Here is a 16,492-nt window from a genome sequence, read left to right on the forward strand (position 1 = left end):
ACTGTACGTCCTGTTGCATTAAGTACAACCCTGCCAAAACGTACAGTTACGCCCTGTAGCGTTAAGGGGTTAAAGGGGTTGTCTCGCGAAATCAAGTGGGGTTATACACTTCTGTATGGCCATATTAATGCACTTTGTAATATACATCGTGCATTAAATATGAGCCATACAGAAGTTATTCACTTACCTGCTCCGTTGCTAGCGTCCCCGTCGCCATGGTTCCGTCTAATTTCGGTGTCTTCTTGCTTTTTTAGACGCGCTTGCGCAGATGGGTCTTCTCCCTTCGGCTCCGCTCGGCAGCATCGGCGTTTTGGCTCCGCCCCTTTCTACGCGTCATCGCGTAGCTCCGCCCCATGACGTGTGCCGGTTCAAGCCTCCTGATTGGCTGGAATCGGCACGTGACGGGGCGGAGCTACGCGATGACGCGTACAAGGGGCGGAGCCAAAACGCCGATGCTGCCGAGCGGAGCCGAACGCTAGTAACGGAGCAGGTAAGTGAATAACTTCTGTATGGCTCATATTTAATGCACGATGTACATTACAAAGTGCATTAATATGGCCATACAGAAGTGTATAACCCCACTTGATTTCGCGAGACAACCCCTTTAAATTCATTCTTCTCTTGCCCTGTCCATGCAAATTGCTTTAGTGTTTATCCACTGACCTAGACCCTGACCTCTGCCTTGTTTCTGACTACACTCTTGACTTGTTATCCTGCGTTGTTTGACGGTAACTCCTGTCCTATTCTTCACCTCTGGCTATCTCCAAACTAAATTTCCATCAAATCGTTTGGCTAGACGCCTTCTGGTGGATCTCCTGGTGATGAACCTTGGTCCATTCCAAATCACAGATCCACAGCATTATCCCTGGCAATCCATCACTACTGTGGTGACTAGGGGATTCGTTAAAAAGAGAATAAAACATAACTTTCTTAAAACTTTCCGAGAAAGAACTATATGAAGGATGGGAGAGCAGACCCTACTGAATTAGTAAAGGTTGACTACAATAATTGCTTACGGGCAATACTGACAGCAAAGCTGCCCAAATTCATTGGTTGTCATGAAAGTGCAACTTATGTAACTGCAGTTTATGCCACTATAACATTCTGTCTTTACAGAGGCACTCTTCCACTACTGTTATAGTACCGCTTTGACTTTGTCTTTTACCTTCAAGAATCTTCTGTTTGTATGCTCAGAGTTGAGATTAGCCTTTTCCAGACTATAATATCTGGTAGACTTTGAGATGCCAGACTAGAAGAATTTACTCTGAATGTGTTGATGTGTTAGCTCGGTACACAATTAGTGATCTTTGATTATAAAAAGAGTATAAAAATTATTAAAATGTATGAATTTTGGTTTTAATGGCTCTTCAGAAAGAGTATAAAATCATGTATATTTGTTGAGAAATAGCACATTTTGTGATATGTTAGTCATGAAAAGCTTGAATAGGTAAGCAAGAGGCAATATTCATGGACATCTGCTTTTACATGGTTATAGATCAGTATTACAGATGTTTGCATGACATGTAAGCTTTTCATCAGCAGAATTATCACGCATTTCAAGATGTTCCTTCACAGAAAGTAAAATGAGACATGTTGTGTTTATCATTTACATTTAGAACATTTGCTGTTATTGTGTTCTTCAGTGTATAAATTTACAGAATATAAACTGATTCTTGATGTCTTGAAGACCAAAAGTGATTGTACTCAAGTGTTGGAGCTTTGACCCTGGAGAAGGAAGATTGAACAGAGTGAAAACATCCTACGCCTTCGCCAGGGTAGTGAACGGATAATGTAGCAGGGCAGCTACTTCAGGGCAGTCAAAGGTATGGGCATTCTGGTTTTAACATAATTGGCAGAGTACGTATCTCACCTAGGGAAAGCTCAGTGCGAAAACAACGTCCGGGAAATTTGTGTCTTTTTTTCTTTTGATACTCAGCTTAACTTTTGTTAATGAGCACATTACTTAGGTATGGAAGGTCTGTAGATTGATTAGAGCGTGTTCTCTAGCCTAGGAGGACAAATGTCTGTGGGCACCACGACAATGATGTCTCTTTTGAAATACTTTCAGGTTCGAAGTTCTAGGTAAGAGGTCCAGGTCCTCACAGTGAGGAACACAATAAATGTTCAGTTAGAGGCCAGATGGCTAAGGATTTATTCTGCATTGTTATGTGCTGTGTTTTGGTATGTGACACAACCATAAAGCTGGCTGGTGCCAGTTTTTACCAAAAAACCTGTATTTAGAGCACAAATCTTTTATGTGTCAACCATCCTGCCACAATGATTAAATTATAATTTTGCCAAAATGATAATGTCTATCCGACATTTGTGGCTTATCCCATGGGTATGCCATAAATGTATGAGATGAGAACACCCCTTTAACCCCTTAATGACATGGCCTATTTTGGGCTTAAGGACGCAACGATTTTTGGCGGATTTTCTTCTCCATTTTTCAAAAGTCATAACTTTTTTATTTTTCCGTCGATGCGGTCGTATGCGCTTCTTTTTTGCGCGGCGAACTGTAGTTTTTATCGGTGCCACTTCTGGGTATATTGACTATATTGTAAAACTTTTATTTTTTTTTATGACAGAAAGAAAACGCATCAATTCTGCCATAGATTTTTTTTTTTTTTTACAGCGTTAATCATGCAGTATAAATGACACAATCCATTTTTTCTGCGGGTTGGTACGGTTACAACGATACAAAAATTCTAAATTTTTTTTTAGGTTTTTCCACTTTTCCCTCTGTGAACACTTCCCATGCCACGATCTACATAGATCGCGGCAGGGTAGGGGTTAACAGCGGTCGTTGCATCTCCGATGCACCCCTGCTGTTGCAGAGAGAGGCCGGCTGTGACTGACAGCCGCCTCCCGCTGCGGGATAGCGCGACATCATAAGTGATCCTGCGCTATCCCCAGGACGTAAGTTTACACCCTGTTGCGGGAAGTACCCCACTGCCAGGACGAAAACTTATGCCCTGGAGCAGGAAGGGGTTAAATAACAGGAAAAGTGCCTATGAGTATTACACACTCCATGCTCCTGTACTTCTCTCTCTACTGTTGCCTATTAGGAAACCAGAAATCTCTGATTAACTGTATGCATTCAGCACTGCACAGGATGAAAGTATAAGTGTGTAAGGGAGGATATTTGTAGGGATTATGCTCCCGGCTAAGAAGAGTTACACGTAAGTTTTTTTCTCTATACTCTTTATTCTAACATCACACAGTAGGTAACTGTATGATTATTCTCAGTAAGAGAAACCGAGTAATCTCATAGATATGATGCCTTGTAATGGCTAACAAAAATACATAATATTATAGCAAGCTTTCCAACCTACTCAGGGTTCTTCCTCAGGCAAAATGGAACAGATCTAAAGACGTATTTATACAAATACACATACATATGATCATATGGGAAGGCACAAACACGGTGTGCTTAATTTGCACTTGAAATGAATGCCAGAACAGGATAAGAGAGCACAGACATGGTGTGATTAATAGCACTTATCTTAGTAGATACTAGAAAGGGATGAGCATAACAGTAAATACTTAATTAGTCCAGTGATAAAGAATGTGAATGTTCTATGTTCTTCAAATTGATGTTAGTGGGTCAACAAGCCTCAACAAACTTATATTCCCAAATTGTTCTGTGATGTTGGGACTTAAAATTACCTTAAGTATAATAACTTTCATATGTTGTGTCTGTGACTAGAAAAATGCTTTGCCACAGGTAATTTTGTCTTTCACACTTTAATCGTGCGGCGATTCGATCTCATCCTGGCTTTTAGTTCTTGTCCTGTTTCCTCAACATAAAATCCCCCAACTGGACATTCACTGCACAGAATCAGGTACACAACATTGGGCGTGGAACATGTGAATGTCCCAGGAATCTTGTAATTGAAATGCCATAGGCTGACCTAATCTGCAGCTTGTGGACTCGACTCCAACAGGAGTCCCAGCCTGCTGTGCAAAGGATCGCACTCCAGCATGAAGTCCTAAATGGTCTGTTGCTGTGAGTCCTTAACGGAACCATCTTCTCCCACACAGATTATTGGACAATAGAAACTTTTTTGACTGTACTGTGCCTCCTATATATCTTGACCACCAGAACCTACAGGAGTCTCCACGGTTCTTTGCAACTTTTTCTAATCTGTTCTTTGAAAGTTATGCACAGTTTAGTGCATTTCCAGGATACTGTCCCATTAAGGGTCACTGAAACTGATATGCATTTGTTAAGAGATGATCTCTATCATGGTACAGTTGCTAAAGCACAACAAATGGGGTAGACTTCCAATACTCCATTTGTCATACTGTCATGGCTGATATGTTGATACACTAATTGCAGTTAACAGGGCTGGGATTCAGGACACATACTCACAGTCAGTGTTCCTATCAGACCCGCCATGCAGACTTGCATAGTGTGAGTTCATGGCGACCAGGTAGTTTCAGGAGAGTTGGCTGACTGTCATTCAACTGGAAAAAAAATTAAAAAGAGCTTCATGTGTTGGACTGTTAAATAAAGAGGTTCTATTCAGGTATTAGGTACTGCTCATCTAAGTCTCCTAAGGTTCACTGCAGGGAGAATGTGATCCAGTTGACAGCTGCCCATTCTCTTTGCAGTTGGTTGCCATTAAGCTCAGGAACCAGGATACAGCAAGGTAAGTATAAATCCTTCAATTTCATTTAGCAGGTTTAAAATATCGAAATAGGAGTCAGGCAATGCGTTTCTCTGGGCCTGATGAAGCCTGCCTGCTATGGATTACAGATTGCAATGCAGTCTTCCTCCAAACTATCAACACATATTGGCAACATTAGAGCTATCATTGTTGCACATGACGCTACCTTTTGTAAATTATTTGAACTTGTCCATAAAGTGTGGATAGCATCCCAGGAAATATGCTACACCTATGCAGTCAAAGAAGAGTGTCTTTTGAGGCCAGGTGCCAAATGCTCCCTCGTGATGATGCATCTCTGGCTGTCAGGTATCCTTGTACATGTGGTAGAACGAGTGCATCCCATTCCCGAGTGTCGCTCTTTTGGAAGGACAGTCCCTACTTTCGACCTAAGTCCCTCTGTCGCTTTTTACACCCTAATTGACCGTTTTTTTTTCCAACTGGGAAATAAATGTGCATTAACAGGTTTATTGCATTGCTCCAGAATCTGCCTGGTTCCTAACTGTACTTTCGAGCCCATATTACATATTTGTTTCATCATTTCGTGCAATTTGGCCCTGAGAGAGTGCATATTCAAATGATTAGCATATGAATAGTTAAATAAAAAAAACTACTCAGGTGTATAAATATATACGAAAATATCCATAATTTACGCAATGAACCAAAAGTGTCCCTCTTTGACCATCCTTAAAAATGCAAAGTATGCACTGAAGAGCTTCTGACTCAACCACATGGCCCAGGGGCCTCAATAACAGATTTTTAGTTTGGAGATGTATATGTATAGTGGAATCTTACACTGATCATTGGCATGTACTGTTTTTGATTGTGAACTGTATAGATAATTTTCTTCATTGTAGATCAGATCATGCATTTTATTCATTCTAGAGTTAGATTCTACCTCATTGGGGGGTTTTCTGCCTTCCTCTGGATAAACATTGGGGTGGGGGTAACAGTGTGGACTAGATAAAGTTGATGCTTAACAAAATCAATGGGAAGAGACAACAAAGAACAAGATGGCTAGATACAATCAAGGCCACCATGAACATGTCAATCGCAGAACTGAAAAAAGCGGTGAAGGACACTAATGTGTGGAGAACATTGATCCATAAAGTGACCAAAGGTCACTTGCGACTGAATGGATAATCATCATCATCGTCAGATGGACATATGTCTTTTTTCAGCATAACATACTATTTTAATATGCATGTTGCTAATGTAATGACAAATATATATCACATACAATCACATTCTTTTTTTTACCTGTAATTGTAACTGTGTTATATTATTCAATTTTTGGGATACAGAAATTGAGAAAAAGGAGAAGGGGGAGAACTACAGTAAATAATTGTAACAGTAATGAAAAGACATTCAGATCATAATGAAAATAACATAATAGATATACAGTAACACTAGGCAAAATGGAAGGAAAAAGGGGAGGGAGTAGTTCTTGCATGGACTAAAAGGAGGTAACCAGCAGGAGGGATAAGAACAAGCACAGGGAGAGGACTTTATAATCTGGTTGTAGTCCAGTACAAATCCTATGAAGACCAAAGTATAGAATCTGTCCATTGTGTTGTACATAGAAGCAGTGTGTTATTCCATTGCATGACTGTCCTTAGTCCAGGTATAGGCGTCCAGCAGAGAAGGTGAGCCATGCACTGCCAGGATAGCACATTTAGACACATGGAGCAACAAAAGTATTCTTACTATATATTTCTCAATAGATTAAATCTGTTATCTACTATAATCCAGAGTAGTATAGAATACTAGTTTTGATCATTTGCATATTCTAAAGTATTCTTATGTTATGTGGTACAGATCGTTGACATATAAAGAATATTTCTAGAACTACTATGTATTTCATTAAAAATACTTTCCTCTGCTGCTTCCTCCCAAGCCGTCTTTTACCATATCTTGAGAATACTAATCTTTTGAAAAAGCTGCCTTTGAGAATTGAAAATAAATCTATCTGAAAACCAATCAGATAGCAAATTCATGCCTGCAGACGGATGATTCAAGTTATATCTGTGTACTTGTCACTCAGACTCTTCTTAAATGAAAAAAATATGCGACCATGGTTTGGGTGGGTGTTAAAATATGTGAGCATATGATAATAGCAAAACATTTGCCACAAAGATTAAAAGAACACAAACAAGTCGAGCCTGTGCCCTATGTCACATTACTGAGGGCACACTTCTCTCACTTAAATAAAGAATTTTTAATATGGCTTCTTCATGGTGCTAGGAGTCTTTTAGTATCATAGCATTAATATGCAACATATTTTACTACACAATAACAATGTTCATTGATAATTGCCCATAAGGGCTATGAAATCGGTATGTGTGGATTACATATGAAAATTGTGTGCAATAGGTGGATTTCCCCTTAACCATGTGTGCAAGAGGTGTCTGGAGCAAAGTCAGAGAAAGTACCCAAGAACATAATACTACAACAGGACCCACAGAACGCATCACTGTTCACACAGCACAACATGCAAGAGAGCAAAAGAAACCAGCAGCCTCTAGCCAGAGGGGCTGGTATATATATGCAGCAGGCCTGTAGGAATTGGCTGGCTGGAGAACTCCTCACCCAGCCAGCTCAAGTATTCCAACACCTGTGAAGGTGTGCTCCTGGAAACCCAAAGACCTACAGGTCCCAGCAGCACAACCTAACACTATGGTTTCCTTTTTTGTTATTGGCTCCAAAACAACAGATTTATACAGCTTCCATTACACTTCATCATCAGTAAGCTCCTAGACCTTGGCTGCACAAAACATTTCACAGATATGCAAGGTTTTGTTGTTTTGAAATGAAGAGGTGTATCGAAATGTTTTTTTTCTGCAGATTCCGAAAATGACCTTCAAAATCCTGTATCATGTCAAGTTTTTTCACAAATCACGAAAATGGGAAAATTCCCTAAATTTTAATTTTTTGATGACATTCATATATGACTACATTTGTAACATGTGAAAATACAAACATTACTAACATTTACCACTTGGCTCCCCTTGGAATTTCCTCTTTTTGGATTTTCTTCCGAGTTCGTCCAAACAGTCTCTTTTCAACATCCAACAATAGTTGGCCATCATATGTGCAGTCCACTTTCCCCAATATCTCTTTTCCACCCCTTTAATATCCTGATGAAAGCGCTCACCATGTTCTTTGGTAAAATAACTGAGATTGTCAGGAAAGTAATTTAGATGAGCGTGAAGAAAGTGAACTTTGACGCTTATATTGCAACAAAGCAGCTTATAGGATTCCAACATCTCGTTGACTAAAATCGTGTAATTTGCAGTCTTTGAGTTCCCCAAAAAGTTTTGTACCACATTTCTGAATGCAGTCCATGCTCGCAATTCACACTCACTCATGGTTTTCTCGAATTTGTTGTCTGCCATTAATTTTCGTATTTGTGGGCCTATAAAAATGCCAGCTTTGATTTTTTCAGAAGTAATTGATGGAAACTTAACACCAATTGCTTCATTAGGCCTAGTTTTATGTGTAACAGTGGCAGAGGGATCAACCAGTGGAAGTGAAACAATGTTTTTTTCGCTAGGTGTGAAGGTACTTCTGACTGGCCACCGCTTCCGAACCCAATGTTCAGTCCTTGCTTGAGAGTCCCATTCACACAAAAAGCAAGGAGATTTGGTGTAGCCTGCTTGTTGGCCAAGCAGTATTGCAATCACCTTGAAATCCCTGCACACAGACCAAGCTTGTACTGCACACTTTCTAGCAGAAATGTAAGGTTTTCATATGTCTCTTTCATAGTCACAGAATGTGCTACTGGAATGGATGGATGGATGTTAGTATTGTGTAATAAAACACCTTTTAAGCTGGATTTGCTGACATCTATGAACAACTTCCACTCTCCTGAATTGTAATTAATGTTGAAGTATTTCATGACTACCGGAATGTCTCGACAATATACCAAACTGCCTTCCTCAGCAAAAAACTGAAGCAATTCTGCTTCTCGGTGTCTGTACCAAGAAAATCTCGTATTAGGACACAGTAGATTCTTTTTATGAAGTCATGATCCTAACAACTCGGATCAAACCAAATCATTAAGTTGATGCTGTGTAAATGGCACTGAGGTTTTATCCTCCATACTATCTGGTTGGTACATCTCATCACTTGTATCACCGTCTGAATTGGTGTCTGTTGGGGGCTTGACATTGGATGGGGATGGCACAGGGATGGATTCACTATGCGGCACTGGTCTTATGGCAGATGGCATATTGGGATTCACAATGTTACACTTTCTGGTACTAGTATGGTCCACGATATTCACTGTGCAAAAATAGCAGTCGTCACTGTGATTTCTTCGCTGACGCCACACTACGGGTACACCGAACGGCATTGATTCCCTCTTTCCACTTTTCCAGTTCCTCAACCCCTCCACACATGCACGGCACACTTTGTGAGGAGCCCACGCCTTGTTGTGATCTGCTAGTTTAATACCAAAGTATTGAAAATAAGCATTTCTCACGAAAGGTGAATATTTTGCCTCTGTTTTCCTGTCGTATAACAGCCACATATGTAGCAAAATACGTCTGGATGATTGACACAACCACATGAAGCCATTGTACATGCCATAAAGAAACAACCGAACAGTCACTATAAAGAAAGAGGGGAGAGGTGGGGTGAAGTAGGAGTCATACTGGCACACCAACATTACATTCTCTCATGTTTAGACATTGTGAGTGCGGCAAATCTTGACACGATACAGATAAATCAATTTCATTTTCATAATCCGCTATGTATTTACGTTTATCTACTCCTTGTACATTCATTCCATCCCTCCAGAGAACATTTTCACACATTACAAACATTGTCATATATCAATGTCATAAAAAATAAAAAAAAATTTATTTTCACGTTTTCATGATTTGTGAAAAAACTTGACGTGATAGAAGATTTCGAATGTCATTTTTGGAATCTGTGGAGAAAATCCATTCCAATAATTATTATACTTTTAGATAAACACAATAGAAAAAAGTTGCAAAATTGTAGATCAATTTGCAACACATAAAAAAATCTGTTATATGTGAACTCAGCCTTATGTTGCTACGGAAGAAATCACCATGGAATTTTCTGCGTATTTCTACTTCTAAAAATTTCTGCCAAATCCACAGATCTACACACGAATTTAGCATTGTCAGTGGGCAAAAACCACTTGTGGAATTCCAACACAGAAAATCACGCTTCCAAGTAGTGCTATGTCACTTCTTGACATAGAAACGAGCAGAAATATGTCTGAATTCTGCATGTGGATTTTGCCCATTCACAGGGCTAAATGGTTCCACGATGATTTCGGCACTGTGAACATTTCCTTAGGTGCGCTCACACCTGCGTTAGGACATTCCTTTAAAATACAATTTAGAAAAGAGAATCACAATGATAAGTTTCTCTTTGGTTTCAATGGGGTTTCAAAGAAACAGATTGCTGTTAGTTTGCTTCAGTTGTGTTATATTAGGCCACCTGTCCACGGGCGTTGCGGCATCCCGCATCAGAGCTGCGGGTGCCGCCGCCCGGGAGCAGGAACCGCAGCAATGCTATGGAAAGCTTTAGACGGCGTGATTCGCCGGCGGTACACCAATCAATGCCGTGGACAGAGGGCCTTAGTGAAGCGCAGATATTTAGAATCTGTGGCAGACTTTACATCGACCATAAATGTTGCGGAATTTGCTGCAGAACTTTTGGCTGCTGTAGAATGCCCACCGAAATTCCTCAACAAAGCAGAGTACAATGTTAGTGAATAAGGTTTTGACAAATACTATTTACTCACCACATGGAAAATCCACAACGGATTGTAGTCCTATTGTGACTTTTCAAATCCACAGCATGCCCTATCTGTCACAAAAATACCACAAATGTGGATTTCCTTCATTGAACTGCATTGAGCAATGCCTGGCTCAGTTAGCAACAAAATCCACCACAAAGTTATGTGCGCATTTTAGTGCGGATTTACATGCGGATATACTTCTGTAAAGTGTATGTGATGTATGAACATATTCCGTTTAGGAGCAGAGAGAGGTTAATATCAAGAACCACATTGCTCTGACTGCAGTTATACTAATTGGCTACTTGCTGCAATAAAATATATTTCTAGGCGACAGGATTTCCACACACGTTTTAATTATCACAATTTTAAATTACTGGATGGGAAAATCCCAACAGCCAGCTTCAAAGTTAATCCTATATTTAAACGTATGTTTCCCTGGCACAGTACTCAAAGAAATACAGTATGCACAAGCTTTCAAATTTCAAAAGAAGTTTTTTTGCCATAGGCATGAACATGGGGAAATCCTGTTTAGAAGTAAGCAGCTATTAAATATAGTAATTGCGTTCTATTTAAGTCAAACATACAAAACCTGAGACTACTGGGTTCACAAAAACTGGGTTCAAACCAGGCTAAAGGTCTGCTGTGTTCATATTCAGTTGTGACCAGCATGTACGTGTTTGTATGACGCAGAGGGAAACTTGGGTCTAAGGAGTTCCCCATCTAAGTTTATTTTTTACAAAATTCTGATTGCTATGGTAATATAGGTGAGAGGGAAAAATAAAGCTGCATTTGATTACTTTGAAACTTTTAAGAAAGTTTCATCGATAAGTGAAAAGTTAACTGAGTAATCGCACTCGTCTGTATTATCTAAAAGTATTTGCGTTAAACTTTGCAATTAATGTTGTTTAAGGGCTCTTTACATCATGTTTTAGTCATCCATTAACAGTCTAAGCTTAATGCAAAAAAAAAACCATATTGCTTGATGTACCCACGGAGTATAATTGGTCAATCATAGTTCAAAACTGCATACTTCTGACAACATTTACCCTACATTATGTTTGTGTATGTTTTTTGTAGGATAGATAAGTGAAGCATATCACGCTTTTCAGTCTCATAAAAAAGTATGCTTGACATATATAGGCATTACAGTCAATAAGGGTGGATTCAGACGAGCGTGTTTATGTGCGTACAGTTGTGCGCACAAAAACACGCTCCTATTAGAAACATTGGTTCCCTATTGTGTGTTCACATGTCTGTGTTTTACATGCGTGCAAACGCACGTACCTGCAAAACATAAGACATGTGTGCACCATAGGTCTGTGGTGCATGTCAATATTACCCACAGGGAGACCCCCTTGTCACTGAACACTGTGACAGCACTGTCACAGTGATCAGTGCCAAGAGGACTCCCCGCGGGGAGTAAAGAATCCCCTGCCACAGCTGCCACAGCTGCCACAGCTGTGATAGCTGTGGCAAAGGATTTCTTCATCTCCGCGGGGAGTAAAGAATCCCCCACCACAGCTGTCATAGCTGTGACAGCTGTGGAAGAAGATTTTTTTATCCCTGCGGGAAGTAAACAATCCCCTGTCACAGCTGTGGCAGAGAATCGCAATGTTCTCCCATTGCTTTCAATGGGACCAGCACTTCTGTGGCAGGGAATTCTTTACTCCCCACAAGGAGTCCTCTCGGCACCGATCACTGTGACAGTACTCTCACATTGTTCAGGAATATTTACATGGCAGCGGCGGAGAGGTGAGTGTATATATATATATATATATATATATATATATATACACAATTTTTTTTACTCAAACAGGGATGATTTTCAGGAAGGGCTTATATTTAAAGCCCTTCCCCGAAAATCATTACAGGGGTTGCTGGCAGCCAATTGCTTGCTTGCCATCGGCAGCAGCTGCAGCCCCATTGAAGGCAATAGGCGCAGACCTGTATTCACATGTGTTTGTGCACGTACGTGGGTGCGCACTTTTGTGCGCACCTATGTACGGCACACGCACATGCTCATGTGAATCCACCCTAAGAAACATGGAAAGTAAAGCTGCACCATACATTTAGGAACCTTTCACACAGGCCAGAATATGGGTGATGCAGAATACGTAATCCTGCGTAATATTCAGCACCAAAATCTGCACTGCTAACATACGGATTTTGATGCAGTATTGAAAAAAGTAGAATTTCGCCGGCAATTCCACATCAAAATACACAGTTAGTCATGTGGATTTTGGAGCAGAATTCTGGGACGGCATATTCCACAACACTGTTGGGGAATATTCCGTTCTGTGTGAATCCTCCCTTAACTTATATGTTATTTGTTCTCAAATGCCTAAAAAACCCCAAAAAGTGTTCAACAGTAAGAGAGGTGAGTTGTGCTCTGCTCCCCTCTTACTAATTACAACAGCTCACAGCTGCTTCAGAGTGAAGAGCCTTAAAATTGCTACAGACTGCGCTATTAATTATTTTGCATAGGTACTAATGGGCTAAATCAGCCCTTTAGTACTTCATTGCACATATTTAGAGAACAGTGAGTGGTCTGTTCTCTAAATACATTGCTATTGTTCTGGAGAGGGACAGTGGCTGTTAACAGCTGTTAAAGAATGTTATCAGCGCTGCCCAAGGAGAACACAGTGTGTGGTCTGATTTTTCTTATAATCCTGAAAGAGGAGGATTTCATGCGAACCTGAAGTCAGCAATGGACAAAGAAAGTGCACAGTATGTGCATGATGGGCGCACATTTTCAGCAATAATCGCTGTGCATAAAAGGGCCTTTAGTCTCATGGAAAAACTGTATGGTAATAGGGGTACATTTAGCTGTATTGCAGAACATGGAGATGTTTCCAGAACAGGGCCTTAATTGGCTGTGTGACCCCATGTGATACTGTGGGGAATGGCCAGCAGACATCTTGGGACAGTGTAAGAGAGAGCTTGCAGTAAAACAGAGGTTATGTAAGCAGTGCACAGAGGAGAGCCACCAAAGGGGTGGGCCAAAGCCAGCAAGATCTTAAAGTAGAGGAGTCCATCTCCTTTTAGAGCAGTACAGAAACCATCAAAGGCCCTAATGACCCAGTGAATGACAGCAGCTATATAAGTAGGCTTCAACCCTAGGAGATGCTGATACGTAAAATCATGGCCAGGGAGGGTGGTCGTGGACCTTGTTGGGACCTCTTAGGACTGTAATTTATGACACAGTGAGGGATTTGTGAGACACAAGGGCTTTCTGCAGTGACAAGAAGAAATCAGCACATAATGATTTGTAAGTTCATGTGAGTCTTCCACACAGGGGAGTGCAGTCTATAAAAAGCTTGTAAAAGGGGCTAAAAACCATGTGATATGTTTGGAGGGTAAAACCTTATTACTGATGCGGCGTCCGAGCTTGAGGCACGCTGTTGCGGATGAGACCGCAGGAATGTTTTTTAGATAGTTGTCACGGGTGGCTCTATGTTCTCTCCCTGGCAATGGCGACAAGGACTTAGCTCGGTCACACGCAAGTGCAAAAATAAAATAAACAAAATGTAGATGGTGGCAATAAATCTCCACAGTATTGTCACGTGACACCAGTACCTCTTTTCCTGTTTGTCAGTCGGTAAATAACAGAGTCCACACAAAGTTAGCTTTCAAAACCGGAGGTACACAGTTTCCTTTACTCACGATATTCAACCTTCATTTTCCATAAATACAGCAAGATGAGTGTTCAGACATGACACTGCTCAGAGGCTTTCTTCCTGACTTGTTTCAGTTATACACACTCTCACACATTCTCCTAGGAGGCACTTTTCTTCCCGTTACTAGGTGTCCTCAGCCCAAGTTATCTGAAATGACAATCCACAACGTCAGACCACCTCTGTTCCACGTCGGCATGGAACAGAGGTGGTCTGACGTTGTGGTGAGGTAATCAGCGGCGGAGGATCTTCACATGTCAACAATGTGCGTTTTGTATTGTCATTGGTTAATTGTAGGTGATATAGCCTCTATAAATAGTATGCATTTTTACTTCTGTGTATTAGCTTGAGAAAGGCCATCATGGCCGAAACGTCGCTGTTTTTGTAATTGGGCAATAAAAGTCTTCGTGTTATTTACATCCGTTTATGCTGCCAGTCACCTCTTTTGCTGATCATCTATCCGTCACTTTCTAGTACTACTGCTTTATTATTCTCTGCTCTCCATCCAGATCATTTGCCTCCCTTCCAGCTGCCTAATTAAGTATAAGTATGACCTTTTAAATGGGAAGGCAGTCATTTAAACGACTGCATGAGCGCTGATGTCACCACTATGTGAAGCGCTGAGCGGGGAGCATTTAAACGTAACAAGAAGCCAGTGATCCAGCAATAGTTTTTTTCACTGACTGAATGTTAGTGATATCAACAGTTGCTTAAATATTACAATAGGTCATCAATATCTGATCAGTGGTGGTCCGCCTCTTGGGATCCCCAAAAGATCAGCTGTTTAAAGTCACTGTGGTGCTCAGGTGTGTATCACTGTCACTTCACTGCATACCAGGCGCAGTGCCATACATTGCATAGCAGCTGTGCCAGGTATTGCAGCTCAGTTTCATTTACTTGAATGGGACTAAGCTGCTGTGAAACCATCAGACCAATGAATGCGATGGCACAGACCTTGAAGACCACGTTGCTCACCCAAGCGGTGCAGATTTTCCAATCAGATAACCGACAGGGTCCTGAGTGGCAGACCCCCACCAATCTGATATTTATGATCTGCCTGACCTTACTGCCATAAATGTAGAAATTAATTAGAATGATGATTTTCAAATTTATGATATAGAACATAATTAGAGAAATATATAAATAATGCTGCAGGGAACAAATGTTCATTCCATAGTGATCAGACCTGACTTGTGCTAAAGACAAACCTGTAATCTATCTTCTTGCATACAAGCAAAACACCACTTTACCCTCAAGTGATGTACTTAGATGAAAACTTAAGAACAGTCGGGTTAGAATATCTACATTCTGATAGTTACATCATTGATTTGTGTGGCTTCAAGTAAGAACAATTAATAAAAATGTCTAATAAGACATGATCTATATTATTTCTATGATAAGATTTGTGCCTTCCAGGATCTCATTACTGTATTGTTTACCTCATTTTGCATTCAGCAGTTAAAACTGTATTATTATACCTTGGTGGTTTTAACCCTTTCTCTGACAGGTTTTGTTTTCTTTTTACATTTTGTACCTCCAGTATAGATAAATCTTTAATTACAAAATAAAAATCCTACTAAACCCCCATACCCATATATTTTCTAAGAGTAGATAACTTTGCACATTGAAAAAATGCCATTCAGCAACTTACACACATAAGCACGTTCATGTAATTGTGCATCAAAGCATAAAATACAGTTTTAAGCTGGTTATTTTAAAACAGTAACAACCTATAACACACCTTGAAATTAAGTGCATGCCAAATATATTATATATAGTTATATTGATAGGCTGTAAATAGCTATGTTTACCTTCATATAACTTAGTGACAATCAGAAAGTGACAATTTTAAAAACTGCATTAACATTGTACATTTGCACCTAAAACTCACATCAACTTTCTGTAGCAACTTCCACTTGTTGTATCTCAAGCTGTATTGTTGATAGGGCATTGATTTTAGCCTTGTTTTAAAACCAAGATTCATATCTTTAAAATAATACATAAAGAGTACTTTACATGGGCCAATTATCTCCCAAATTCTCACTGGAAAAACAGGAAATTCTGGTGATAATTGTCCTGTGTACAACCGGCCGCCAACAGGGCACTTGGTTTTCAGCAAAACTAAGATGCAAGCGACTATCAGCCTGAGTAAACAAGAGCGCTCAATGTTTGAGTGACTCCTGTTTCCTGTAAATGGAGGCAGGCAGGCCAAAATGAATGTGGCATGCTCCACCTCCATTCACTTGAATGACTATTGCTTATGTTTAAACACAGGAATGATAGTCGGGAGGCAGACCGTGGCATGGCTGTCAGGCACTCATGTGCCCGACAGTTATCCTGTGTAGGAGATTTGTGCATTGTAAGACTGA

At 40.3% G+C, this 16,492-nt stretch overlaps 1 long non-coding RNA gene across 2 annotated transcripts in view; it reads right to left on the reverse strand.

Moving 5' to 3' along the window:
- Positions 1-3,727: 3,727 nt before the first annotated feature.
- Positions 3,728-16,492, reverse strand: part of LOC136611387 (uncharacterized) — a 74,977-nt gene continuing 62,212 nt past the window's right edge. The window contains exons 4-5 of one of the 2 annotated variants that reach the window (XR_010790259.1): positions 14,113-14,273; positions 3,728-4,470 (exon numbers count right to left, since the gene is read on the reverse strand). This is a non-coding gene — a long non-coding RNA (uncharacterized lncRNA). The remainder of the gene's footprint in view (positions 4,471-14,112; positions 14,274-16,492) is intronic. The other variant, XR_010790258.1, reaches the window with a different exon arrangement.

The sequence above is a fragment of the Eleutherodactylus coqui genome, chromosome 1 (assembly GCF_035609145.1).
Source record: "Eleutherodactylus coqui strain aEleCoq1 chromosome 1, aEleCoq1.hap1, whole genome shotgun sequence".
Taxonomy (NCBI): Eukaryota; Metazoa; Chordata; class Amphibia; order Anura; family Eleutherodactylidae; genus Eleutherodactylus; species Eleutherodactylus coqui.